General features: G+C 50.1%; 32 non-coding genes across 32 annotated transcripts; all 32 read right to left on the bottom strand.

The window, feature by feature from the left end:
• Window positions 1-632: 632 nt before the first annotated feature.
• Window positions 633-705, bottom strand: Trnaf-gaa (transfer RNA phenylalanine (anticodon GAA)). The gene has a single exon. It is a non-coding gene; the product is annotated as a tRNA-Phe (tRNA).
• Window positions 706-1,284: 579 nt separating this feature from the next.
• Trnas-uga (transfer RNA serine (anticodon UGA)) lies at window positions 1,285-1,366 on the bottom strand. Its single transcript has one exon. It is a non-coding gene; the product is annotated as a tRNA-Ser (tRNA).
• A 927-nt stretch (window positions 1,367-2,293) lies between these two features.
• Window positions 2,294-2,366, bottom strand: Trnak-uuu (transfer RNA lysine (anticodon UUU)). The gene has a single exon. It is a non-coding gene; the product is annotated as a tRNA-Lys (tRNA).
• Window positions 2,367-2,904: 538 nt separating this feature from the next.
• Trnaf-gaa (transfer RNA phenylalanine (anticodon GAA)) lies at window positions 2,905-2,977 on the bottom strand. Its single transcript has one exon. It is a non-coding gene; the product is annotated as a tRNA-Phe (tRNA).
• A 579-nt stretch (window positions 2,978-3,556) lies between these two features.
• Window positions 3,557-3,638, bottom strand: Trnas-uga (transfer RNA serine (anticodon UGA)). Its single transcript has one exon. It is a non-coding gene; the product is annotated as a tRNA-Ser (tRNA).
• A 927-nt stretch (window positions 3,639-4,565) lies between these two features.
• Trnak-uuu (transfer RNA lysine (anticodon UUU)) lies at window positions 4,566-4,638 on the bottom strand. Its single transcript has one exon. It is a non-coding gene; the product is annotated as a tRNA-Lys (tRNA).
• Window positions 4,639-5,176: 538 nt separating this feature from the next.
• Window positions 5,177-5,249, bottom strand: Trnaf-gaa (transfer RNA phenylalanine (anticodon GAA)). The gene has a single exon. It is a non-coding gene; the product is annotated as a tRNA-Phe (tRNA).
• Window positions 5,250-5,828: 579 nt separating this feature from the next.
• Trnas-uga (transfer RNA serine (anticodon UGA)) lies at window positions 5,829-5,910 on the bottom strand. The gene has a single exon. It is a non-coding gene; the product is annotated as a tRNA-Ser (tRNA).
• A 927-nt stretch (window positions 5,911-6,837) lies between these two features.
• Trnak-uuu (transfer RNA lysine (anticodon UUU)) lies at window positions 6,838-6,910 on the bottom strand. The gene has a single exon. It is a non-coding gene; the product is annotated as a tRNA-Lys (tRNA).
• A 538-nt stretch (window positions 6,911-7,448) lies between these two features.
• Window positions 7,449-7,521, bottom strand: Trnaf-gaa (transfer RNA phenylalanine (anticodon GAA)). Its single transcript has one exon. It is a non-coding gene; the product is annotated as a tRNA-Phe (tRNA).
• A 579-nt stretch (window positions 7,522-8,100) lies between these two features.
• Window positions 8,101-8,182, bottom strand: Trnas-uga (transfer RNA serine (anticodon UGA)). The gene has a single exon. It is a non-coding gene; the product is annotated as a tRNA-Ser (tRNA).
• A 927-nt stretch (window positions 8,183-9,109) lies between these two features.
• On the bottom strand, window positions 9,110-9,182 carry Trnak-uuu (transfer RNA lysine (anticodon UUU)). The gene has a single exon. It is a non-coding gene; the product is annotated as a tRNA-Lys (tRNA).
• A 538-nt stretch (window positions 9,183-9,720) lies between these two features.
• On the bottom strand, window positions 9,721-9,793 carry Trnaf-gaa (transfer RNA phenylalanine (anticodon GAA)). The gene has a single exon. It is a non-coding gene; the product is annotated as a tRNA-Phe (tRNA).
• Window positions 9,794-10,372: 579 nt separating this feature from the next.
• Trnas-uga (transfer RNA serine (anticodon UGA)) lies at window positions 10,373-10,454 on the bottom strand. The gene has a single exon. It is a non-coding gene; the product is annotated as a tRNA-Ser (tRNA).
• Window positions 10,455-11,381: 927 nt separating this feature from the next.
• On the bottom strand, window positions 11,382-11,454 carry Trnak-uuu (transfer RNA lysine (anticodon UUU)). The gene has a single exon. It is a non-coding gene; the product is annotated as a tRNA-Lys (tRNA).
• Window positions 11,455-11,992: 538 nt separating this feature from the next.
• On the bottom strand, window positions 11,993-12,065 carry Trnaf-gaa (transfer RNA phenylalanine (anticodon GAA)). Its single transcript has one exon. It is a non-coding gene; the product is annotated as a tRNA-Phe (tRNA).
• A 579-nt stretch (window positions 12,066-12,644) lies between these two features.
• On the bottom strand, window positions 12,645-12,726 carry Trnas-uga (transfer RNA serine (anticodon UGA)). Its single transcript has one exon. It is a non-coding gene; the product is annotated as a tRNA-Ser (tRNA).
• Window positions 12,727-13,653: 927 nt separating this feature from the next.
• On the bottom strand, window positions 13,654-13,726 carry Trnak-uuu (transfer RNA lysine (anticodon UUU)). The gene has a single exon. It is a non-coding gene; the product is annotated as a tRNA-Lys (tRNA).
• A 538-nt stretch (window positions 13,727-14,264) lies between these two features.
• On the bottom strand, window positions 14,265-14,337 carry Trnaf-gaa (transfer RNA phenylalanine (anticodon GAA)). The gene has a single exon. It is a non-coding gene; the product is annotated as a tRNA-Phe (tRNA).
• Window positions 14,338-14,916: 579 nt separating this feature from the next.
• Trnas-uga (transfer RNA serine (anticodon UGA)) lies at window positions 14,917-14,998 on the bottom strand. Its single transcript has one exon. It is a non-coding gene; the product is annotated as a tRNA-Ser (tRNA).
• A 927-nt stretch (window positions 14,999-15,925) lies between these two features.
• Trnak-uuu (transfer RNA lysine (anticodon UUU)) lies at window positions 15,926-15,998 on the bottom strand. The gene has a single exon. It is a non-coding gene; the product is annotated as a tRNA-Lys (tRNA).
• A 538-nt stretch (window positions 15,999-16,536) lies between these two features.
• On the bottom strand, window positions 16,537-16,609 carry Trnaf-gaa (transfer RNA phenylalanine (anticodon GAA)). The gene has a single exon. It is a non-coding gene; the product is annotated as a tRNA-Phe (tRNA).
• A 579-nt stretch (window positions 16,610-17,188) lies between these two features.
• Trnas-uga (transfer RNA serine (anticodon UGA)) lies at window positions 17,189-17,270 on the bottom strand. The gene has a single exon. It is a non-coding gene; the product is annotated as a tRNA-Ser (tRNA).
• Window positions 17,271-18,197: 927 nt separating this feature from the next.
• Window positions 18,198-18,270, bottom strand: Trnak-uuu (transfer RNA lysine (anticodon UUU)). Its single transcript has one exon. It is a non-coding gene; the product is annotated as a tRNA-Lys (tRNA).
• A 538-nt stretch (window positions 18,271-18,808) lies between these two features.
• On the bottom strand, window positions 18,809-18,881 carry Trnaf-gaa (transfer RNA phenylalanine (anticodon GAA)). The gene has a single exon. It is a non-coding gene; the product is annotated as a tRNA-Phe (tRNA).
• Window positions 18,882-19,460: 579 nt separating this feature from the next.
• Window positions 19,461-19,542, bottom strand: Trnas-uga (transfer RNA serine (anticodon UGA)). Its single transcript has one exon. It is a non-coding gene; the product is annotated as a tRNA-Ser (tRNA).
• A 927-nt stretch (window positions 19,543-20,469) lies between these two features.
• Window positions 20,470-20,542, bottom strand: Trnak-uuu (transfer RNA lysine (anticodon UUU)). The gene has a single exon. It is a non-coding gene; the product is annotated as a tRNA-Lys (tRNA).
• A 538-nt stretch (window positions 20,543-21,080) lies between these two features.
• On the bottom strand, window positions 21,081-21,153 carry Trnaf-gaa (transfer RNA phenylalanine (anticodon GAA)). Its single transcript has one exon. It is a non-coding gene; the product is annotated as a tRNA-Phe (tRNA).
• A 579-nt stretch (window positions 21,154-21,732) lies between these two features.
• On the bottom strand, window positions 21,733-21,814 carry Trnas-uga (transfer RNA serine (anticodon UGA)). The gene has a single exon. It is a non-coding gene; the product is annotated as a tRNA-Ser (tRNA).
• Window positions 21,815-22,741: 927 nt separating this feature from the next.
• On the bottom strand, window positions 22,742-22,814 carry Trnak-uuu (transfer RNA lysine (anticodon UUU)). Its single transcript has one exon. It is a non-coding gene; the product is annotated as a tRNA-Lys (tRNA).
• A 538-nt stretch (window positions 22,815-23,352) lies between these two features.
• On the bottom strand, window positions 23,353-23,425 carry Trnaf-gaa (transfer RNA phenylalanine (anticodon GAA)). The gene has a single exon. It is a non-coding gene; the product is annotated as a tRNA-Phe (tRNA).
• Window positions 23,426-24,004: 579 nt separating this feature from the next.
• Trnas-uga (transfer RNA serine (anticodon UGA)) lies at window positions 24,005-24,086 on the bottom strand. The gene has a single exon. It is a non-coding gene; the product is annotated as a tRNA-Ser (tRNA).
• Between the last annotated feature and the right edge of the window lie 346 nt (window positions 24,087-24,432).

The raw sequence follows: 24,432 nt of genomic DNA, 5'->3' as shown, positions 1-24,432 counted from the left end.
TACCAAATTATTAAAATTTCCGCCCGAACAGGGACTTGAATCCTGGACCCTTAGGTTAAAAAGCCTAATGCTCTACCGACTGAGCTATCCGGGCTCACAACGCCTTATGAAACATCTCACGATGCACAACGACACATTGACTCATGTCCTTTACTGTTGTGCAATCGCTGCATGGAGCTGTTAGTAGTTAAACGTCGCCTGAATGCTGTCTGCAAACTTATCGCGCAAAGCTCGTAACAGACCATCGAACAATGTTGACACACGATGCAAAAACAAACTGCAGCAGTCGTTACGTCTCATACGTTGGAGTAGAGGATTTACGTGTTTTGTCGACACTCATCGGGCAATTGGAAAATTCACAAGCACTTCGAATGCAATGTTTCCCACGTTTTCGCTCATTTCACGGTTCCGCTTGATACGTTCTTCACCTCCTGGCACAAAACAGGGAACGCAGTCAGTAGGACGTTTTTTTTATTTTCTTACTTCTCAGAGAGTTGCCTACTGCGTTCCTCTTATGGCAAGCACTAGACAACCAGAACAGTTACAGAAGGGAGTCATGTCCGTTCTCGGCTGTAGTTACATTATCACAAAGTCAGAGCAATTCCATTGGCGTCGGCTTCAAAACGAAGCCGTGCCGAAACCCGGGATCGAACCAGGGACCTTTAGATCTTCAGTCTAACGCTCTCCCAACTGAGCTATTTCGGCTGACGCACAGCGCCCCTCTTTTGCACGTCTGCCCCGTTGCCAATTTCACAGTCATCTTCGTCTGAAAGAACACAGGGACGCCGAAAGGCGAACAGCAGATGCAGTAAAGTACCACACACATTTCTTCTGCTTCCATCGTCGTAACTAGCAAACATGTCGACTCGATTCATGTAATATTGACTTCGCTGACGCTAGAAAAGCTGTGCTATATCGATGCCACGTGCAACTAGTGTGCAGAGAACGAGGCAGAGGAAGGAGTGAGCCTCTCCAAAGTGTGTGAGGCAGTATCTAGCAGATACACGCGGTAAAACATTTGACTTGCGTTTGCTCATTAATTGCTACACGTCATCGTCTGCAAGCTAAAATAATCACATCTGCACTGCCCAGAGAGGCGACACTTGCACTGACACCTGGTGGACGGTTGTGAGACGAGGAGATGAGCTGTGGCTTCTGGGCACGACTGTAGCGCTGCACCCTGGAGCCAAGAACACTGCACCTTGCTGGCGGCCCACGTGTTTAGTAGTGACGCAACTGCTAGGATGCAGCTGAACGTCCATCTTCTGGGAGCGAGAAAATTTCCGCAGTCGGCAGGACTCGAACCTACGCTCCCAGAGGGAATCTGATTTCAAGTCAGACGCCTTAACCACTCGGCCACGACTGCACGTCTCAGAAGCGTCTCTCGACAACTGAAACTCCCACCTTTGCAAGCAATCTCATGGCAGAAGGCAGCATGGGCTTACTCTTTTCTGTAGTGATTCCACTGCCAGCACATTAGACGTTACGAAAGTGTATTAATTTTCGCCCCGACAGGGACTAGAACCCAGGACCCTTTGGTTGAAAACCTAACGCTCTACCGACTGAGCTATCCGCACCCACGCACGAGCATTGTCATACAGCTGCGTCGTGTGCGAGTGATTCGCATGTCGTAATTGCTGGCTTATGGCTCCAATGGCGACTTCACCGACTTCCCACTGACGCGCCGCTGACGCTAGTTTTCGGGCGTCTTAAGGGATGGACATACTTGCAAGTAGCTGCGAGATCATTGAAAAGAAACGCGGCGCCATTGCTTTTGCCGCACTCGACTGATTGAATTGCAATTCTTAAAAAGGAATGAACCTTCACTCTGTCCAACAATTTCAAGCACGTGTGTGTACTCACGAACTCGGCGAAGGCGCGAGAAAATGACGGGGGCGCACTCGTGGGCCTGCGACGGCTTCCTGCAGTCACATCGTCAGTGCGAGGTGGACCGGTAGGCACAGGAAGCAGCGGCCGTCGTGAAACTCAGCATTCTTAAACGGAAATTTTCGTCTTGTTTAGAATGGCGTCATTGGTTTGCACGCTCATTCATGCGTGTGAAAATATTTGCTGCTCTTTACGCAGAATCGCACGCAGCCGGCGGGATTCGAAACTACTTTCGAGTCAGACGCCTTAACCACTCGGCCACGGCTGCCCCGAACGCAGCGTTCTCCCGACACGTGCAAATTGAACCGTTTAAAGCACTGTGGTGTCAGAAAACGGCGTTGCTGCATTCTTTTCCGTAGTGTTTCCACCACTACCAGAGGCAACGCTACCAAATTATTAAAATTTCCGCCCGAACAGGGACTTGAATCCTGGACCCTTAGGTTAAAAGCCTAATGCTCTACCGACTGAGCTATCCGGGCTCACAACGCCTTATGAAACATCTCACGATGCACAACGACACATTGACTCATGTCCTTTACTGTTGTGCAATCGCTGCATGGAGCTGTTAGTAGTTAAACGTCGCCTGAATGCTGTCTGCAAACTTATCGCGCAAAGCTCGTAACAGACCATCGAACAATGTTGACACACGATGCAAAAACAAACTGCAGCAGTCGTTACGTCTCATACGTTGGAGTAGAGGATTTACGTGTTTTGTCGACACTCATCGGGCAATTGGAAAATTCACAAGCACTTCGAATGCAATGTTTCCCACGTTTTCGCTCATTTCACGGTTCCGCTTGATACGTTCTTCACCTCCTGGCACAAAACAGGGAACGCAGTCAGTAGGACGTTTTTTTTATTTTCTTACTTCTCAGAGAGTTGCCTACTGCGTTCCTCTTATGGCAAGCACTAGACAACCAGAACAGTTACAGAAGGGAGTCATGTCCGTTCTCGGCTGTAGTTACATTATCACAAAGTCAGAGCAATTCCATTGGCGTCGGCTTCAAAACGAAGCCGTGCCGAAACCCGGGATCGAACCAGGGACCTTTAGATCTTCAGTCTAACGCTCTCCCAACTGAGCTATTTCGGCTGACGCACAGCGCCCCTCTTTTGCACGTCTGCCCCGTTGCCAATTTCACAGTCATCTTCGTCTGAAAGAACACAGGGACGCCGAAAGGCGAACAGCAGATGCAGTAAAGTACCACACACATTTCTTCTGCTTCCATCGTCGTAACTAGCAAACATGTCGACTCGATTCATGTAATATTGACTTCGCTGACGCTAGAAAAGCTGTGCTATATCGATGCCACGTGCAACTAGTGTGCAGAGAACGAGGCAGAGGAAGGAGTGAGCCTCTCCAAAGTGTGTGAGGCAGTATCTAGCAGATACACGCGGTAAAACATTTGACTTGCGTTTGCTCATTAATTGCTACACGTCATCGTCTGCAAGCTAAAATAATCACATCTGCACTGCCCAGAGAGGCGACACTTGCACTGACACCTGGTGGACGGTTGTGAGACGAGGAGATGAGCTGTGGCTTCTGGGCACGACTGTAGCGCTGCACCCTGGAGCCAAGAACACTGCACCTTGCTGGCGGCCCACGTGTTTAGTAGTGACGCAACTGCTAGGATGCAGCTGAACGTCCATCTTCTGGGAGCGAGAAAATTTCCGCAGTCGGCAGGACTCGAACCTACGCTCCCAGAGGGAATCTGATTTCAAGTCAGACGCCTTAACCATTCGGCCACGACTGCACGTCTCAGAAGCGTCTCTCGACAACTGAAACTCCCACCTTTGCAAGCAATCTCATGGCAGAAGGCAGCATGGGCTTACTCTTTTCTGTAGTGATTCCACTGCCAGCACATTAGACGTTACGAAAGTGTATTAATTTTCGCCCCGACAGGGACTAGAACCCAGGACCCTTTGGTTGAAAACCTAACGCTCTACCGACTGAGCTATCCGCACCCACGCACGAGCATTGTCATACAGCTGCGTCGTGTGCGAGTGATTCGCATGTCGTAATTGCTGGCTTATGGCTCCAATGGCGACTTCACCGACTTCCCACTGACGCGCCGCTGACGCTAGTTTTCTGGCGTCTTAAGGGATGGACATACTTGCAAGTAGCTGCGAGATCATTGAAAAGAAACGCGGCGCCATTGCTTTTGCCGCACTCGACTGATTGAATTGCAATTCTTAAAAAGGAATGAACCTTCACTCTGTCCAACAATTTCAAGCACGTGTGTGTACTCACGAACTCGGCGAAGGCGCGAGAAAATGACGGGGGCGCACTCGTGGGCCTGCGACGGCTTCCTGCAGTCACATCGTCAGTGCGAGGTGGACCGGTAGGCACAGGAAGCAGCGGCCGTCGTGAAACTCAGCATTCTTAAACGGAAATTTTCGTCTTGTTTAGAATGGCGTCATTGGTTTGCACGCTCATTCATGCGTGTGAAAATATTTGCTGCTCTTTACGCAGAATCGCACGCAGCCGGCGGGATTCGAAACTACTTTCGAGTCAGACGCCTTAACCACTCGGCCACGGCTGCCCCGAACGCAGCGTTCTCCCGACACGTGCAAATTGAACCGTTTAAAGCACTGTGGTGTCAGAAAACGGCGTTGCTGCATTCTTTTCCGTAGTGTTTCCACCACTACCAGAGGCAACGCTACCAAATTATTAAAATTTCCGCCCGAACAGGGACTTGAATCCTGGACCCTTAGGTTAAAAGCCTAATGCTCTACCGACTGAGCTATCCGGGCTCACAACGCCTTATGAAACATCTCACGATGCACAACGACACATTGACTCATGTCCTTTACTGTTGTGCAATCGCTGCATGGAGCTGTTAGTAGTTAAACGTCGCCTGAATGCTGTCTGCAAACTTATCGCGCAAAGCTCGTAACAGACCATCGAACAATGTTGACACACGATGCAAAAACAAACTGCAGCAGTCGTTACGTCTCATACGTTGGAGTAGAGGATTTACGTGTTTTGTCGACACTCATCGGGCAATTGGAAAATTCACAAGCACTTCGAATGCAATGTTTCCCACGTTTTCGCTCATTTCACGGTTCCGCTTGATACGTTCTTCACCTCCTGGCACAAAACAGGGAACGCAGTCAGTAGGACGTTTTTTTTATTTTCTTACTTCTCAGAGAGTTGCCTACTGCGTTCCTCTTATGGCAAGCACTAGACAACCAGAACAGTTACAGAAGGGAGTCATGTCCGTTCTCGGCTGTAGTTACATTATCACAAAGTCAGAGCAATTCCATTGGCGTCGGCTTCAAAACGAAGCCGTGCCGAAACCCGGGATCGAACCAGGGACCTTTAGATCTTCAGTCTAACGCTCTCCCAACTGAGCTATTTCGGCTGACGCACAGCGCCCCTCTTTTGCACGTCTGCCCCGTTGCCAATTTCACAGTCATCTTCGTCTGAAAGAACACAGGGACGCCGAAAGGCGAACAGCAGATGCAGTAAAGTACCACACACATTTCTTCTGCTTCCATCGTCGTAACTAGCAAACATGTCGACTCGATTCATGTAATATTGACTTCGCTGACGCTAGAAAAGCTGTGCTATATCGATGCCACGTGCAACTAGTGTGCAGAGAACGAGGCAGAGGAAGGAGTGAGCCTCTCCAAAGTGTGTGAGGCAGTATCTAGCAGATACACGCGGTAAAACATTTGACTTGCGTTTGCTCATTAATTGCTACACGTCATCGTCTGCAAGCTAAAATAATCACATCTGCACTGCCCAGAGAGGCGACACTTGCACTGACACCTGGTGGACGGTTGTGAGACGAGGAGATGAGCTGTGGCTTCTGGGCACGACTGTAGCGCTGCACCCTGGAGCCAAGAACACTGCACCTTGCTGGCGGCCCACGTGTTTAGTAGTGACGCAACTGCTAGGATGCAGCTGAACGTCCATCTTCTGGGAGCGAGAAAATTTCCGCAGTCGGCAGGACTCGAACCTACGCTCCCAGAGGGAATCTGATTTCAAGTCAGACGCCTTAACCACTCGGCCACGACTGCACGTCTCAGAAGCGTCTCTCGACAACTGAAACTCCCACCTTTGCAAGCAATCTCATGGCAGAAGGCAGCATGGGCTTACTCTTTTCTGTAGTGATTCCACTGCCAGCACATTAGACGTTACGAAAGTGTATTAATTTTCGCCCCGACAGGGACTAGAACCCAGGACCCTTTGGTTGAAAACCTAACGCTCTACCGACTGAGCTATCCGCACCCACGCACGAGCATTGTCATACAGCTGCGTCGTGTGCGAGTGATTCGCATGTCGTAATTGCTGGCTTATGGCTCCAATGGCGACTTCACCGACTTCCCACTGACGCGCCGCTGACGCTAGTTTTCTGGCGTCTTAAGGGATGGACATACTTGCAAGTAGCTGCGAGATCATTGAAAAGAAACGCGGCGCCATTGCTTTTGCCGCACTCGACTGATTGAATTGCAATTCTTAAAAAGGAATGAACCTTCACTCTGTCCAACAATTTCAAGCACGTGTGTGTACTCACGAACTCGGCGAAGGCGCGAGAAAATGACGGGGGCGCACTCGTGGGCCTGCGACGGCTTCCTGCAGTCACATCGTCAGTGCGAGGTGGACCGGTAGGCACAGGAAGCAGCGGCCGTCGTGAAACTCAGCATTCTTAAACGGAAATTTTCGTCTTGTTTAGAATGGCGTCATTGGTTTGCACGCTCATTCATGCGTATGAAAATATTCGCTGCTCTTTACGCAGAATCGCACGCAGCCGGCGGGATTCGAAACTACTTTCGAGTCAGACGCCTTAACCACTCGGCCACGGCTGCCCCGAACGCAGCGTTCTCCCGACACGTGCAAATTGAACCGTTTAAAGCACTGTGGTGTCAGAAAACGGCGTTGCTGCATTCTTTTCCGTAGTGTTTCCACCACTACCAGAGGCAACGCTACCAAATTATTAAAATTTCCGCCCGAACAGGGACTTGAATCCTGGATCCTTAGGTTAAAAGCCTAATGCTCTACCGACTGAGCTATCCGGGCTCACAACCCCTTATGAAACATCTCACGATGCACAACGACACATTGACTCATGTCCTTTACTGTTGTGCAATCGCTGCATGGAGCTGTTAGTAGTTAAACGTCGCCTGAATGCTGTCTGCAAACTTATCGCGCAAAGCTCGTAACAGACCATCGAACAATGTTGACACACGATGCAAAAACAAACTGCAGCAGTCGTTACGTCTCATACGTTGGAGTAGAGGATTTACGTGTTTTGTCGACACTCATCGGGCAATTGGAAAATTCACAAGCACTTCGAATGCAATGTTTCCCACGTTTTCGCTCATTTCACGGTTCCGCTTGATACGTTCTTCACCTCCTGGCACAAAACAGGGAACGCAGTCAGTAGGACGTTTTTTTTATTTTCTTACTTCTCAGAGAGTTGCCTACTGCGTTCCTCTTATGGCAAGCACTAGACAACCAGAACAGTTACAGAAGGGAGTCATGTCCGTTCTCGGCTGTAGTTACATTATCACAAAGTCAGAGCAATTCCATTGGCGTCGGCTTCAAAACGAAGCCGTGCCGAAACCCGGGATCGAACCAGGGACCTTTAGATCTTCAGTCTAACGCTCTCCCAACTGAGCTATTTCGGCTGACGCACAGCGCCCCTCTTTTGCACGTCTGCCCCGTTGCCAATTTCACAGTCATCTTCGTCTGAAAGAACACAGGGACGCCGAAAGGCGAACAGCAGATGCAGTAAAGTACCACACACATTTCTTCTGCTTCCATCGTCGTAACTAGCAAACATGTCGACTCGATTCATGTAATATTGACTTCGCTGACGCTAGAAAAGCTGTGCTATATCGATGCCACGTGCAACTAGTGTGCAGAGAACGAGGCAGAGGAAGGAGTGAGCCTCTCCAAAGTGTGTGAGGCAGTATCTAGCAGATACACGCGGTAAAACATTTGACTTGCGTTTGCTCATTAATTGCTACACGTCATCGTCTGCAAGCTAAAATAATCACATCTGCACTGCCCAGAGAGGCGACACTTGCACTGACACCTGGTGGACGGTTGTGAGACGAGGAGATGAGCTGTGGCTTCTGGGCACGACTGTAGCGCTGCACCCTGGAGCCAAGAACACTGCACCTTGCTGGCGGCCCACGTGTTTAGTAGTGACGCAACTGCTAGGATGCAGCTGAACGTCCATCTTCTGGGAGCGAGAAAATTTCCGCAGTCGGCAGGACTCGAACCTACGCTCCCAGAGGGAATCTGATTTCAAGTCAGACGCCTTAACCACTCGGCCACGACTGCACGTCTCAGAAGCGTCTCTCGACAACTGAAACTCCCACCTTTGCAAGCAATCTCATGGCAGAAGGCAGCATGGGCTTACTCTTTTCTGTAGTGATTCCACTGCCAGCACATTAGACGTTACGAAAGTGTATTAATTTTCGCCCCGACAGGGACTAGAACCCAGGACCCTTTGGTTGAAAACCTAACGCTCTACCGACTGAGCTATCCGCACCCACGCACGAGCATTGTCATACAGCTGCGTCGTGTGCGAGTGATTCGCATGTCGTAATTGCTGGCCTATGGCTCCAATGGCGACTTCACCGACTTCCCACTGACGCGCCGCTGACGCTAGTTTTCTGGCGTCTTAAGGGATGGACATACTTGCAAGTAGCTGCGAGATCATTGAAAAGAAACGCGGCGCCATTGCTTTTGCCGCACTCGACTGATTGAATTGCAATTCTTAAAAAGGAATGAACCTTCACTCTGTCCAACAATTTCAAGCACGTGTGTGTACTCACGAACTCGGTGAAGGCGCGAGAAAATGACGGGGGCGCACTCGTGGGCCTGCGACGGCTTCCTGCAGTCACATCGTCAGTGCGAGGTGGACCGGTAGGCACAGGAAGCAGCGGCCGTCGTGAAACTCAGCATTCTTAAACGGAAATTTTCGTCTTGTTTAGAATGGCGTCATTGGTTTGCACGCTCATTCATGCGTGTGAAAATATTTGCTGCTCTTTACGCAGAATCGCACGCAGCCGGCGGGATTCGAAACTACTTTCGAGTCAGACGCCTTAACCACTCGGCCACGGCTGCCCCGAACGCAGCGTTCTCCCGACACGTGCAAATTGAACCGTTTAAAGCACTGTGGTGTCAGAAAACGGCGTTGCTGCATTCTTTTCCGTAGTGTTTCCACCACTACCAGAGGCAACGCTACCAAATTATTAAAATTTCCGCCCGAACAGGGACTTGAATCCTGGACCCTTAGGTTAAAAGCCTAATGCTCTACCGACTGAGCTATCCGGGCTCACAACGCCTTATGAAACATCTCACGATGCACAACGACACATTGACTCATGTCCTTTACTGTTGTGCAATCGCTGCATGGAGCTGTTAGTAGTTAAACGTCGCCTGAATGCTGTCTGCAAACTTATCGCGCAAAGCTCGTAACAGACCATCGAACAATGTTGACACACGATGCAAAAACAAACTGCAGCAGTCGTTACGTCTCATACGTTGGAGTAGAGGATTTACGTGTTTTGTCGACACTCATCGGGCAATTGGAAAATTCACAAGCACTTCGAATGCAATGTTTCCCACGTTTTCGCTCATTTCACGGTTCCGCTTGATACGTTCTTCACCTCCTGGCACAAAACAGGGAACGCAGTCAGTAGGACGTCTTTTTTATTTTCTTACTTCTCAGAGAGTTGCCTACTGCGTTCCTCTTATGGCAAGCACTAGACAACCAGAACAGTTACAGAAGGGAGTCATGTCCGTTCTCGGCTGTAGTTACATTATCACAAAGTCAGAGCAATTCCATTGGCGTCGGCTTCAAAACGAAGCCGTGCCGAAACCCGGGATCGAACCAGGGACCTTTAGATCTTCAGTCTAACGCTCTCCCAACTGAGCTATTTCGGCTGACGCACAGCGCCCCTCTTTTGCACGTCTGCCCCGTTGCCAATTTCACAGTCATCTTCGTCTGAAAGAACACAGGGACGCCGAAAGGCGAACAGCAGATGCAGTAAAGTACCACACACATTTCTTCTGCTTCCATCGTCGTAACTAGCAAACATGTCGACTCGATTCATGTAATATTGACTTCGCTGACGCTAGAAAAGCTGTGCTATATCGATGCCACGTGCAACTAGTGTGCAGAGAACGAGGCAGAGGAAGGAGTGAGCCTCTCCAAAGTGTGTGAGGCAGTATCTAGCAGATACACGCGGTAAAACATTTGACTTGCGTTTGCTCATTAATTGCTACACGTCATCGTCTGCAAGCTAAAATAATCACATCTGCACTGCCCAGAGAGGCGACACTTGCACTGACACCTGGTGGACGGTTGTGAGACGAGGAGATGAGCTGTGGCTTCTGGGCACGACTGTAGCGCTGCACCCTGGAGCCAAGAACACTGCACCTTGCTGGCGGCCCACGTGTTTAGTAGTGACGCAACTGCTAGGATGCAGCTGAACGTCCATCTTCTGGGAGCGAGAAAATTTCCGCAGTCGGCAGGACTCGAACCTACGCTCCCAGAGGGAATCTGATTTCAAGTCAGACGCCTTAACCACTCGGCCACGACTGCACGTCTCAGAAGCGTCTCTCGACAACTGAAACTCCCACCTTTGCAAGCAATCTCATGGCAGAAGGCAGCATGGGCTTACTCTTTTCTGTAGTGATTCCACTGCCAGCACATTAGACGTTACGAAAGTGTATTAATTTTCGCCCCGACAGGGACTAGAACCCAGGACCCTTTGGTTGAAAACCTAACGCTCTACCGACTGAGCTATCCGCACCCACGCACGAGCATTGTCATACAGCTGCGTCGTGTGCGAGTGATTCGCATGTCGTAATTGCTGGCTTATGGCTCCAATGGCGACTTCACCGACTTCCCACTGACGCGCCGCTGACGCTAGTTTTCGGGCGTCTTAAGGGATGGACATACTTGCAAGTAGCTGCGAGATCATTGAAAAGAAACGCGGCGCCATTGCTTTTGCCGCACTCGACTGATTGAATTGCAATTCTTAAAAAGGAATGAACCTTCACTCTGTCCAACAATTTCAAGCACGTGTGTGTACTCACGAACTCGGCGAAGGCGCGAGAAAATGACGGGGGCGCACTCGTGGGCCTGCGACGGCTTCCTGCAGTCACATCGTCAGTGCGAGGTGGACCGGTAGGCACAGGAAGCAGCGGCCGTCGTGAAACTCAGCATTCTTAAACGGAAATTTTCGTCTTGTTTAGAATGGCGTCATTGGTTTGCACGCTCATTCATGCGTGTGAAAATATTTGCTGCTCTTTACGCAGAATCGCACGCAGCCGGCGGGATTCGAAACTACTTTCGAGTCAGACGCCTTAACCACTCGGCCACGGCTGCCCCGAACGCAGCGTTCTCCCGACACGTGCAAATTGAACCGTTTAAAGCACTGTGGTGTCAGAAAACGGCGTTGCTGCATTCTTTTCCGTAGTGTTTCCACCACTACCAGAGGCAACGCTACCAAATTATTAAAATTTCCGCCCGAACAGGGACTTGAATCCTGGACCCTTAGGTTAAAAGCCTAATGCTCTACCGACTGAGCTATCCGGGCTCACAACGCCTTATGAAACATCTCACGATGCACAACGACACATTGACTCATGTCCTTTACTGTTGTGCAATCGCTGCATGGAGCTGTTAGTAGTTAAACGTCGCCTGAATGCTGTCTGCAAACTTATCGCGCAAAGCTCGTAACAGACCATCGAACAATGTTGACACACGATGCAAAAACAAACTGCAGCAGTCGTTACGTCTCATACGTTGGAGTAGAGGATTTACGTGTTTTGTCGACACTCATCGGGCAATTGGAAAATTCACAAGCACTTCGAATGCAATGTTTCCCACGTTTTCGCTCATTTCACGGTTCCGCTTGATACGTTCTTCACCTCCTGGCACAAAACAGGGAACGCAGTCAGTAGGACGTTTTTTTTATTTTCTTACTTCTCAGAGAGTTGCCTACTGCGTTCCTCTTATGGCAAGCACTAGACAACCAGAACAGTTACAGAAGGGAGTCATGTCCGTTCTCGGCTGTAGTTACATTATCACAAAGTCAGAGCAATTCCATTGGCGTCGGCTTCAAAACGAAGCCGTGCCGAAACCCGGGATCGAACCAGGGACCTTTAGATCTTCAGTCTAACGCTCTCCCAACTGAGCTATTTCGGCTGACGCACAGCGCCCCTCTTTTGCACGTCTGCCCCGTTGCCAATTTCACAGTCATCTTCGTCTGAAAGAACACAGGGACGCCGAAAGGCGAACAGCAGATGCAGTAAAGTACCACACACATTTCTTCTGCTTCCATCGTCGTAACTAGCAAACATGTCGACTCGATTCATGTAATATTGACTTCGCTGACGCTAGAAAAGCTGTGCTATATCGATGCCACGTGCAACTAGTGTGCAGAGAACGAGGCAGAGGAAGGAGTGAGCCTCTCCAAAGTGTGTGAGGCAGTATCTAGCAGATACACGCGGTAAAACATTTGACTTGCGTTTGCTCATTAATTGCTACACGTCATCGTCTGCAAGCTAAAATAATCACATCTGCACTGCCCAGAGAGGCGACACTTGCACTGACACCTGGTGGACGGTTGTGAGACGAGGAGATGAGCTGTGGCTTCTGGGCACGACTGTAGCGCTGCACCCTGGAGCCAAGAACACTGCACCTTGCTGGCGGCCCACGTGTTTAGTAGTGACGCAACTGCTAGGATGCAGCTGAACGTCCATCTTCTGGGAGCGAGAAAATTTCCGCAGTCGGCAGGACTCGAACCTACGCTCCCAGAGGGGATCTGATTTCAAGTCAGACGCCTTAACCACTCGGCCACGACTGCACGTCTCAGAAGCGTCTCTCGACAACTGAAACTCCCACCTTTGCAAGCAATCTCATGGCAGAAGGCAGCATGGGCTTACTCTTTTCTGTAGTGATTCCACTGCCAGCACATTAGACGTTACGAAAGTGTATTAATTTTCGCCCCGACAGGGACTAGAACCCAGGACCCTTTGGTTGAAAACCTAACGCTCTACCGACTGAGCTATCCGCACCCACGCACGAGCATTGTCGTACAGCTGCGTCGTGTGCGAGTGATTCGCATGTCGTAATTGCTGGCTTATGGCTCCAATGGCGACTTCACCGACTTCCCACTGACGCGCCGCTGACGCTAGTTTTCTGGCGTCTTAAGGGATGGACATACTTGCAAGTAGCTGCGAGATCATTGAAAAGAAACGCGGCGCCATTGCTTTTGCCGCACTCGACTGATTGAATTGCAATTCTTAAAAAGGAATGAACCTTCACTCTGTCCAACAATTTCAAGCACGTGTGTGTACTCACGAACTCGGCGAAGGCGCGAGAAAATGACGGGGGCGCACTCGTGGGCCTGCGACGGCTTCCTGCAGTCACATCGTCAGTGCGAGGTGGACCGGTAGGCACAGGAAGCAGCGGCCGTCGTGAAACTCAGCATTCTTAAACGGAAATTTTCGTCTTGTTTAGAATGGCGTCATTGGTTTGCACGCTCATTCATGCGTGTGAAAATATTTGCTGCTCTTTACGCAGAATCGCACGCAGCCGGCGGGATTCGAAACTACTTTCGAGTCAGACGCCTTAACCACTCGGCCACGGCTGCCCCGAACGCAGCGTTCTCCCGACACGTGCAAATTGAACCGTTTAAAGCACTGTGGTGTCAGAAAACGGCGTTGCTGCATTCTTTTCCGTAGTGTTTCCACCACTACCAGAGGCAACGCTACCAAATTATTAAAATTTCCGCCCGAACAGGGACTTGAATCCTGGACCCTTAGGTTAAAAGCCTAATGCTCTACCGACTGAGCTATCCGGGCTCACAACGCCTTATGAAACATCTCACGATGCACAACGACACATTGACTCATGTCCTTTACTGTTGTGCAATCGCTGCATGGAGCTGTTAGTAGTTAAACGTCGCCTGAATGCTGTCTGCAAACTTATCGCGCAAAGCTCGTAACAGACCATCGAACAATGTTGACACACGATGCAAAAACAAACTGCAGCAGTCGTTACGTCTCATACGTTGGAGTAGAGGATTTACGTGTTTTGTCGACACTCATCGGGCAATTGGAAAATTCACAAGCACTTCGAATGCAATGTTTCCCACGTTTTCGCTCATTTCACGGTTCCGCTTGATACGTTCTTCACTTCCTGGCACAAAACAGGGAACGCAGTCAGTAGGACGTCTTTTTTATTTTCTTACTTCTCAGAGAGTTGCCTACTGCGTTCCTCTTATGGCAAGCACTAGACAACCAGAACAGTTACAGAAGGGAGTCATGTCCGTTCTCGGCTGTAGTTACATTATCACAAAGTCAGAGCAATTCCATTGGCGTCGGCTTCAAAACGAAGCCGTGCCGAAACCCGGGATCGAACCAGGGACCTTTAGATCTTCAGTCTAACGCTCTCCCAACTGAGCTATTTCGGCTGACGCACAGCGCCCCTCTTTTGCACGTCTGCCCCGTTGCCAATTTCACAGTCATCTTCGTCTGAAAGAACACAGGGACGCCGAAAGGCGAACAGCAGATGCAGTAAAGTACCACACACATTTCTTCTGCTTCCATCGTCGTAACTAGCAAACATGTCGACTCGATTCATGTAATATTGACTTCGCTGACGCTAGAAAAGCTGTGCTATATCGATGCCACGTGCAACTAGTGTGCAGAGAACGAGGCAGAGGAAGGAGTGAGCCTCTCCAAAGTGTGTGAGGCAGTATCTAGCAGATACACGCGGTAAAACATTTGACTTGCGTTTGCTCATTAATTGCTACACGTCATCGTCTGCAAGCTAAAATAATCACATCTGCACTGCCCAGAGAGGCGACACTTGCACTGACACCTGGTGGACGGTTGTGAGACGAGGAGATGAGCTGTGGCTTCTGGGCACGACTGTAGCGCTGCACCCTGGAGCCAAGAACACTGCACCTTGCTGGCGGCCCACGTGTTTAGTAGTGACGCAACTGCTAGGATGCAGCTGAACGTCCATCTTCTGGGAGCGAGAAAATTTCCGCAGTCGGCAGGACTCGAACCTACGCTCCCAGAGGGAATCTGATTTCAAGTCAGACGCCTTAACCACTCGGCCACGACTGCACGTCTCAGAAGCGTCTCTCGACAACTGAAACTCCCACCTTTGCAAGCAATCTCATGGCAGAAGGCAGCATGGGCTTACTCTTTTCTGTAGTGATTCCACTGCCAGCACATTAGACGTTACGAAAGTGTATTAATTTTCGCCCCGACAGGGACTAGAACCCAGGACCCTTTGGTTGAAAACCTAACGCTCTACCGACTGAGCTATCCGCACCCACGCACGAGCATTGTCATACAGCTGCGTCGTGTGCGAGTGATTCGCATGTCGTAATTGCTGGCTTATGGCTCCAATGGCGACTTCACCGACTTCCCACTGACGCGCCGCTGACGCTAGTTTTCTGGCGTCTTAAGGGATGGACATACTTGCAAGTAGCTGCGAGATCATTGAAAAGAAACGCGGCGCCATTGCTTTTGCCGCACTCGACTGATTGAATTGCAATTCTTAAAAAGGAATGAACCTTCACTCTGTCCAACAATTTCAAGCACGTGTGTGTACTCACGAACTCGGCGAAGGCGCGAGAAAATGACGGGGGCGCACTCGTGGGCCTGCGACGGCTTCCTGCAGTCACATCGTCAGTGCGAGGTGGACCGGTAGGCACAGGAAGCAGCGGCCGTCGTGAAACTCAGCATTCTTAAACGGAAATTTTCGTCTTGTTTAGAATGGCGTCATTGGTTTGCACGCTCATTCATGCGTGTGAAAATATTTGCTGCTCTTTACGCAGAATCGCACGCAGCCGGCGGGATTCGAAACTACTTTCGAGTCAGACGCCTTAACCACTCGGCCACGGCTGCCCCGAACGCAGCGTTCTCCCGACACGTGCAAATTGAACCGTTTAAAGCACTGTGGTGTCAGAAAACGGCGTTGCTGCATTCTTTTCCGTAGTGTTTCCACCACTACCAGAGGCAACGCTACCAAATTATTAAAATTTCCGCCTGAACAGGGACTTGAATCCTGGACCCTTAGGTTAAAAGCCTAATGCTCTACCGACTGAGCTATCCGGGCTCACAACGCCTTATGAAACATCTCACGATGCACAACGACACATTGACTCATGTCCTTTACTGTTGTGCAATCGCTGCATGGAGCTGTTAGTAGTTAAACGTCGCCTGAATGCTGTCTGCAAACTTATCGCGCAAAGCTCGTAACAGACCATCGAACAATGTTGACACACGATGCAAAAACAAACTGCAGCAGTCGTTACGTCTCATACGTTGGAGTAGAGGATTTACGTGTTTTGTCGACACTCATCGGGCAATTGGAAAATTCACAAGCACTTCGAATGCAATGTTTCCCACGTTTTCGCTCATTTCACGGTTCCGCTTGATACGTTCTTCACCTCCTGGCACAAAACAGGGAACGCAGTCAGTAGGACGTCTTTTTTATTTTCTTACTTCTCAGAGAGTTGCCTACTGCGTTCCTCTTATGGCAAGCACTAGACAACCAGAACAGTTACAGAAGGGAGTCATGTCCGTTCTCGGCTGTAGTTACATTATCACAAAGTCAGAGCAATTCCATTGGCGTCGGCTTCAAAACGAAGCCGTGCCGAAACCCGGGATCGAACCAGGGACCTTTAGATCTTCAGTCTAACGCTCTCCCAACTGAGCTATTTCGGCTGACGCACAGCGCCCCTCTTTTGCACGTCTGCCCCGTTGCCAATTTCACAGTCATCTTCGTCTGAAAGAACACAGGGACGCCGAAAGGCGAACAGCAGATGCAGTAAAGTACCACACACATTTCTTCTGCTTCCATCGTCGTAACTAGCAAACATGTCGACTCGATTCATGTAATATTGACTTCGCTGACGCTAGAAAAGCTGTGCTATATCGATGCCACGTGCAACTAGTGTGCAGAGAACGAGGCAGAGGAAGGAGTGAGCCTCTCCAAAGTGTGTGAGGCAGTATCTAGCAGATACACGCGGTAAAACATTTGACTTGCGTTTGCTCATTAATTGCTACACGTCATCGTCTGCAAGCTAAAATAATCACATCTGCACTGCCCAGAGAGGCGACACTTGCACTGACACCTGGTGGACGGTTGTGAGACGAGGAGATGAGCTGTGGCTTCTGGGCACGACTGTAGCGCTGCACCCTGGAGCCAAGAACACTGCACCTTGCTGGCGGCCCACGTGTTTAGTAGTGACGCAACTGCTAGGATGCAGCTGAACGTCCATCTTCTGGGAGCGAGAAAATTTCCGCAGTCGGCAGGACTCGAACCTACGCTCCCAGAGGGAATCTGATTTCAAGTCAGACGCCTTAACCACTCGGCCACGACTGCACGTCTCAGAAGCGTCTCTCGACAACTGAAACTCCCACCTTTGCAAGCAATCTCATGGCAGAAGGCAGCATGGGCTTACTCTTTTCTGTAGTGATTCCACTGCCAGCACATTAGACGTTACGAAAGTGTATTAATTTTCGCCCCGACAGGGACTAGAACCCAGGACCCTTTGGTTGAAAACCTAACGCTCTACCGACTGAGCTATCCGCACCCACGCACGAGCATTGTCATACAGCTGCGTCGTGTGCGAGTGATTCGCATGTCGTAATTGCTGGCTTATGGCTCCAATGGCGACTTCACCGACTTCCCACTGACGCGCCGCTGACGCTAGTTTTCTGGCGTCTTAAGGGATGGACATACTTGCAAGTAGCTGCGAGATCATTGAAAAGAAACGCGGCGCCATTGCTTTTGCCGCACTCGACTGATTGAATTGCAATTCTTAAAAAGGAATGAACCTTCACTCTGTCCAACAATTTCAAGCACGTGTGTGTACTCACGAACTCGGCGAAGGCGCGAGAAAATGACGGGGGCGCACTCGTGGGCCTGCGACGGCTTCCTGCAGTCACATCGTCAGTGCGAGGTGGACCGGTAGGCACAGGAAGCAGCGGCCGTCGTGAAACTCAGCATTCTTAAACGGAAATTTTCGTCTTGTTTAGAATGGCGTCATTGGTTTGCACGCTCATTCATGCGTGTGAAAATATTTGCTGCTCTTTACGCAGAATCGCACGCAGCCGGCGGGATTCGAAACTACTTTCGAGTCAGACGCCTTAACCACTCGGCCACGGCTGCCCCGAACGCAGCGTTCTCCCGACACGTGCAAATTGAACCGTTTAAAGCACTGTGGTGTCAGAAAACGGCGTTGCTGCATTCTTTTCCGTAGTGTTTCCACCACTACCAGAGGCAACGCTACCAAATTATTAAAATTTCCGCCCGAACAGGGACTTGAATCCTGGACCCTTAGGTTAAAAGCCTAATGCTCTACCGACTGAGCTATCCGGGCTCACAACGCCTTATGAAACATCTCACGATGCACAACGACACATTGACTCATGTCCTTTACTGTTGTGCAATCGCTGCATGGAGCTGTTAGTAGTTAAACGTCGCCTGAATGCTGTCTGCAAACTTATCGCGCAAAGCTCGTAACAGACCATCGAACAATGTTGACACACGATGCAAAAACAAACTGCAGCAGTCGTTACGTCTCATACGTTGGAGTAGAGGATTTACGTGTTTTGTCGACACTCATCGGGCAATTGGAAAATTCACAAGCACTTCGAATGCAATGTTTCCCACGTTTTCGCTCATTTCACGGTTCCGCTTGATACGTTCTTCACTTCCTGGCACAAAACAGGGAACGCAGTCAGTAGGACGTCTTTTTTATTTTCTTACTTCTCAGAGAGTTGCCTACTGCGTTCCTCTTATGGCAAGCACTAGACAACCAGAACAGTTACAGAAGGGAGTCATGTCCGTTCTCGGCTGTAGTTACATTATCACAAAGTCAGAGCAATTCCATTGGCGTCGGCTTCAAAACGAAGCCGTGCCGAAACCCGGGATCGAACCAGGGACCTTTAGATCTTCAGTCTAACGCTCTCCCAACTGAGCTATTTCGGCTGACGCACAGCGCCCCTCTTTTGCACGTCTGCCCCGTTGCCAATTTCACAGTCATCTTCGTCTGAAAGAACACAGGGACGCCGAAAGGCGAACAGCAGATGCAGTAAAGTACCACACACATTTCTTCTGCTTCCATCGTCGTAACTAGCAAACATGTCGACTCGATTCATGTAATATTGACTTCGCTGACGCTAGAAAAGCTGTGCTATATCGATGCCACGTGCAACTAGTGTGCAGAGAACGAGGCAGAGGAAGGAGTGAGCCTCTCCAAAGTGTGTGAGGCAGTATCTAGCAGATACACGCGGTAAAACATTTGACTTGCGTTTGCTCATTAATTGCTACACGTCATCGTCTGCAAGCTAAAATAATCACATCTGCACTGCCCAGAGAGGCGACACTTGCACTGACACCTGGTGGACGGTTGTGAGACGAGGAGATGAGCTGTGGCTTCTGGGCACGACTGTAGCGCTGCACCCTGGAGCCAAGAACACTGCACCTTGCTGGCGGCCCACGTGTTTAGTAGTGACGCAACTGCTAGGATGCAGCTGAACGTCCATCTTCTGGGAGCGAGAAAATTTCCGCAGTCGGCAGGACTCGAACCTACGCTCCCAGAGGGAATCTGATTTCAAGTCAGACGCCTTAACCACTCGGCCACGACTGCACGTCTCAGAAGCGTCTCTCGACAACTGAAACTCCCACCTTTGCAAGCAATCTCATGGCAGAAGGCAGCATGGGCTTACTCTTTTCTGTAGTGATTCCACTGCCAGCACATTAGACGTTACGAAAGTGTATTAATTTTCGCCCCGACAGGGACTAGAACCCAGGACCCTTTGGTTGAAAACCTAACGCTCTACCGACTGAGCTATCCGCACCCACGCACGAGCATTGTCATACAGCTGCGTCGTGTGCGAGTGATTCGCATGTCGTAATTGCTGGCTTATGGCTCCAATGGCGACTTCACCGACTTCCCACTGACGCGCCGCTGACGCTAGTTTTCTGGCGTCTTAAGGGATGGACATACTTGCAAGTAGCTGCGAGATCATTGAAAAGAAACGCGGCGCCATTGCTTTTGCCGCACTCGACTGATTGAATTGCAATTCTTAAAAAGGAATGAACCTTCACTCTGTCCAACAATTTCAAGCACGTGTGTGTACTCACGAACTCGGCGAAGGCGCGAGAAAATGACGGGGGCGCACTCGTGGGCCTGCGACGGCTTCCTGCAGTCACATCGTCAGTGCGAGGTGGACCGGTAGGCACAGGAAGCAGCGGCCGTCGTGAAACTCAGCATTCTTAAACGGAAATTTTCGTCTTGTTTAGAATGGCGTCATTGGTTTGCACGCTCATTCATGCGTGTGAAAATATTTGCTGCTCTTTACGCAGAATCGCACGCAGCCGGCGGGATTCGAAACTACTTTCGAGTCAGACGCCTTAACCACTCGGCCACGGCTGCCCCGAACGCAGCGTTCTCCCGACACGTGCAAATTGAACCGTTTAAAGCACTGTGGTGTCAGAAAACGGCGTTGCTGCATTCTTTTCCGTAGTGTTTCCACCACTACCAGAGGCAACGCTACCAAATTATTAAAATTTCCGCCCGAACAGGGACTTGAATCCTGGACCCTTAGGTTAAAAGCCTAATGCTCTACCGACTGAGCTATCCGGGCTCACAACGCCTTATGAAACATCTCACGATGCACAACGACACATTGACTCATGTCCTTTACTGTTGTGCAATCGCTGCATGGAGCTGTTAGTAGTTAAACGTCGCCTGAATGCTGTCTGCAAACTTATCGCGCAAAGCTCGTAACAGACCATCGAACAATGTTGACACACGATGCAAAAACAAACTGCAGCAGTCGTTACGTCTCATACGTTGGAGTAGAGGATTTACGTGTTTTGTCGACACTCATCGGGCAATTGGAAAATTCACAAGCACTTCGAATGCAATGTTTCCCACGTTTTCGCTCATTTCACGGTTCCGCTTGATACGTTCTTCACCTCCTGGCACAAAACAGGGAACGCAGTCAGTAGGACGTCTTTTTTATTTTCTTACTTCTCAGAGAGTTGCCTACTGCGTTCCTCTTATGGCAAGCACTAGACAACCAGAACAGTTACAGAAGGGAGTCATGTCCGTTCTCGGCTGTAGTTACATTATCACAAAGTCAGAGCAATTCCATTGGCGTCGGCTTCAAAACGAAGCCGTGCCGAAACCCGGGATCGAACCAGGGACCTTTAGATCTTCAGTCTAACGCTCTCCCAACTGAGCTATTTCGGCTGACGCACAGCGCCCCTCTTTTGCACGTCTGCCCCGTTGCCAATTTCACAGTCATCTTCGTCTGAAAGAACACAGGGACGCCGAAAGGCGAACAGCAGATGCAGTAAAGTACCACACACATTTCTTCTGCTTCCATCGTCGTAACTAGCAAACATGTCGACTCGATTCATGTAATATTGACTTCGCTGACGCTAGAAAAGCTGTGCTATATCGATGCCACGTGCAACTAGTGTGCAGAGAACGAGGCAGAGGAAGGAGTGAGCCTCTCCAAAGTGTGTGAGGCAGTATCTAGCAGATACACGCGGTAAAACATTTGACTTGCGTTTGCTCATTAATTGCTACACGTCATCGTCTGCAAGCTAAAATAATCACATCTGCACTGCCCAGAGAGGCGACACTTGCACTGACACCTGGTGGACGGTTGTGAGACGAGGAGATGAGCTGTGGCTTCTGGGCACGACTGTAGCGCTGCACCCTGGAGCCAAGAACACTGCACCTTGCTGGCGGCCCACGTGTTTAGTAGTGACGCAACTGCTAGGATGCAGCTGAACGTCCATCTTCTGGGAGCGAGAAAATTTCCGCAGTCGGCAGGACTCGAACCTACGCTCCCAGAGGGAATCTGATTTCAAGTCAGACGCCTTAACCACTCGGCCACGACTGCACGTCTCAGAAGCGTCTCTCGACAACTGAAACTCCCACCTTTGCAAGCAATCTCATGGCAGAAGGCAGCATGGGCTTACTCTTTTCTGTAGTGATTCCACTGCCAGCACATTAGACGTTACGAAAGTGTATTAATTTTCGCCCCGACAGGGACTAGAACCCAGGACCCTTTGGTTGAAAACCTAACGCTCTACCGACTGAGCTATCCGCACCCACGCACGAGCATTGTCATACAGCTGCGTCGTGTGCGAGTGATTCGCATGTCGTAATTGCTGGCTTATGGCTCCAATGGCGACTTCACCGACTTCCCACTGACGCGCCGCTGACGCTAGTTTTCTGGCGTCTTAAGGGATGGACATACTTGCAAGTAGCTGCGAGATCATTGAAAAGAAACGCGGCGCCATTGCTTTTGCCGCACTCGACTGATTGAATTGCAATTCTTAAAAAGGAATGAACCTTCACTCTGTCCAACAATTTCAAGCACGTGTGTGTACTCACGAACTCGGCGAAGGCGCGAGAAAATGACGGGGGCGCACTCGTGGGCCTGCGACGGCTTCCTGCAGTCACATCGTCAGTGCGAGGTGGACCGGTAGGCACAGGAAGCAGCGGCCGTCGTGAAACTCAGCATTCTTAAACGGAAATTTTCGTCTTGTTTAGAATGGCGTCATTGGTTTGCACGCTCATTCATGCGTGTGAAAATATTTGCTGCTCTTTACGCAGAATCGCACGCAGCCGGCGGGATTCGAAACTACTTTCGAGTCAGACGCCTTAACCACTCGGCCACGGCTGCCCCGAACGCAGCGTTCTCCCGACACGTGCAAATTGAACCGTTTAAAGCACTGTGGTGTCAGAAAACGGCGTTGCTGCATTCTTTTCCGTAGTGTTTCCACCACTACCAGAGGCAACGCTACCAAATTATTAAAATTTCCGCCCGAACAGGGACTTGAATCCTGGACCCTTAGGTTAAAAGCCTAATGCTCTACCGACTGAGCTATCCGGGCTCACAACGCCTTATGAAACATCTCACGATGCACAACGACACATTGACTCATGTCCTTTACTGTTGTGCAATCGCTGCATGGAGCTGTTAGTAGTTAAACGTCGCCTGAATGCTGTCTGCAAACTTATCGCGCAAAGCTCGTAACAGACCATCGAACAATGTTGACACACGATGCAAAAACAAACTGCAGCAGTCGTTACGTCTCATACGTTGGAGTAGAGGATTTACGTGTTTTGTCGACACTCATCGGGCAATTGGAAAATTCACAAGCACTTCGAATGCAATGTTTCCCACGTTTTCGCTCATTTCACGGTTCCGCTTGATACGTTCTTCACCTCCTGGCACAAAACAGGGAACGCAGTCAGTAGGACGTTTTTTTTATTTTCTTACTTCTCAGAGAGTTGCCTACTGCGTTCCTCTTATGGCAAGCACTAGACAACCAGAACAGTTACAGAAGGGAGTCATGTCCGTTCTCGGCTGTAGTTACATTATCACAAAGTCAGAGCAATTCCATTGGCGTCGGCTTCAAAACGAAGCCGTGCCGAAACCCGGGATCGAACCAGGGACCTTTAGATCTTCAGTCTAACGCTCTCCCAACTGAGCTATTTCGGCTGACGCACAGCGCCCCTCTTTTGCACGTCTGCCCCGTTGCCAATTTCACAGTCATCTTCGTCTGAAAGAACACAGGGACGCCGAAAGGCGAACAGCAGATGCAGTAAAGTACCACACACATTTCTTCTGCTTCCATCGTCGTAACTAGCAAACATGTCGACTCGATTCATGTAATATTGACTTCGCTGACGCTAGAAAAGCTGTGCTATATCGATGCCACGTGCAACTAGTGTGCAGAGAACGAGGCAGAGGAAGGAGTGAGCCTCTCCAAAGTGTGTGAGGCAGTATCTAGCAGATACACGCGGTAAAACATTTGACTTGCGTTTGCTCATTAATTGCTACACGTCATCGTCTGCAAGCTAAAATAATCACATCTGCACTGCCCAGAGAGGCGACACTTGCACTGACACCTGGTGGACGGTTGTGAGACGAGGAGATGAGCTGTGGCTTCTGGGCACGACTGTAGCGCTGCACCCTGGAGCCAAGAACACTGCACCTTGCTGGCGGCCCACGTGTTTAGTAGGGACGCAACTGCTAGGATGCAGCTGAACGTCCATCTTCTGGGAGCGAGAAAATTTCCGCAGTCGGCAGGACTCGAACCTACGCTCCCAGAGGGAATCTGATTTCAAGTCAGACGCCTTAACCACTCGGCCACGACTGCACGTCTCAGAAGCGTCTCTCGACAACTGAAACTCCCACCTTTGCAAGCAATCTCATGGCAGAAGGCAGCATGGGCTTACTCTTTTCTGTAGTGATTCCACTGCCAGCACATTAGACGTTACGAAAGTGTATTAATTTTCGCCCCGACAGGGACTAGAACCCAGGACCCTTTGGTTGAAAACCTAACGCTCTACCGACTGAGCTATCCGCACCCACGCACGAGCATTGTCATACAGCTGCGTCGTGTGCGAGTGATTCGCATGTCGTAATTGCTGGCTTATGGCTCCAATGGCGACTTCACCGACTTCCCACTGACGCGCCGCTGACGCTAGTTTTCTGGCGTCTTA

The sequence above is a fragment of the Schistocerca gregaria genome, unplaced genomic scaffold, assembly GCF_023897955.1.
Source record: "Schistocerca gregaria isolate iqSchGreg1 unplaced genomic scaffold, iqSchGreg1.2 ptg000395l, whole genome shotgun sequence".
Lineage (NCBI taxonomy): Eukaryota > Metazoa > Arthropoda > Insecta > Orthoptera > Acrididae > Schistocerca > Schistocerca gregaria.
Note: the sequence above shows the minus strand (reverse complement) of the source record. Positions and strands in the feature narration are given on the sequence as shown.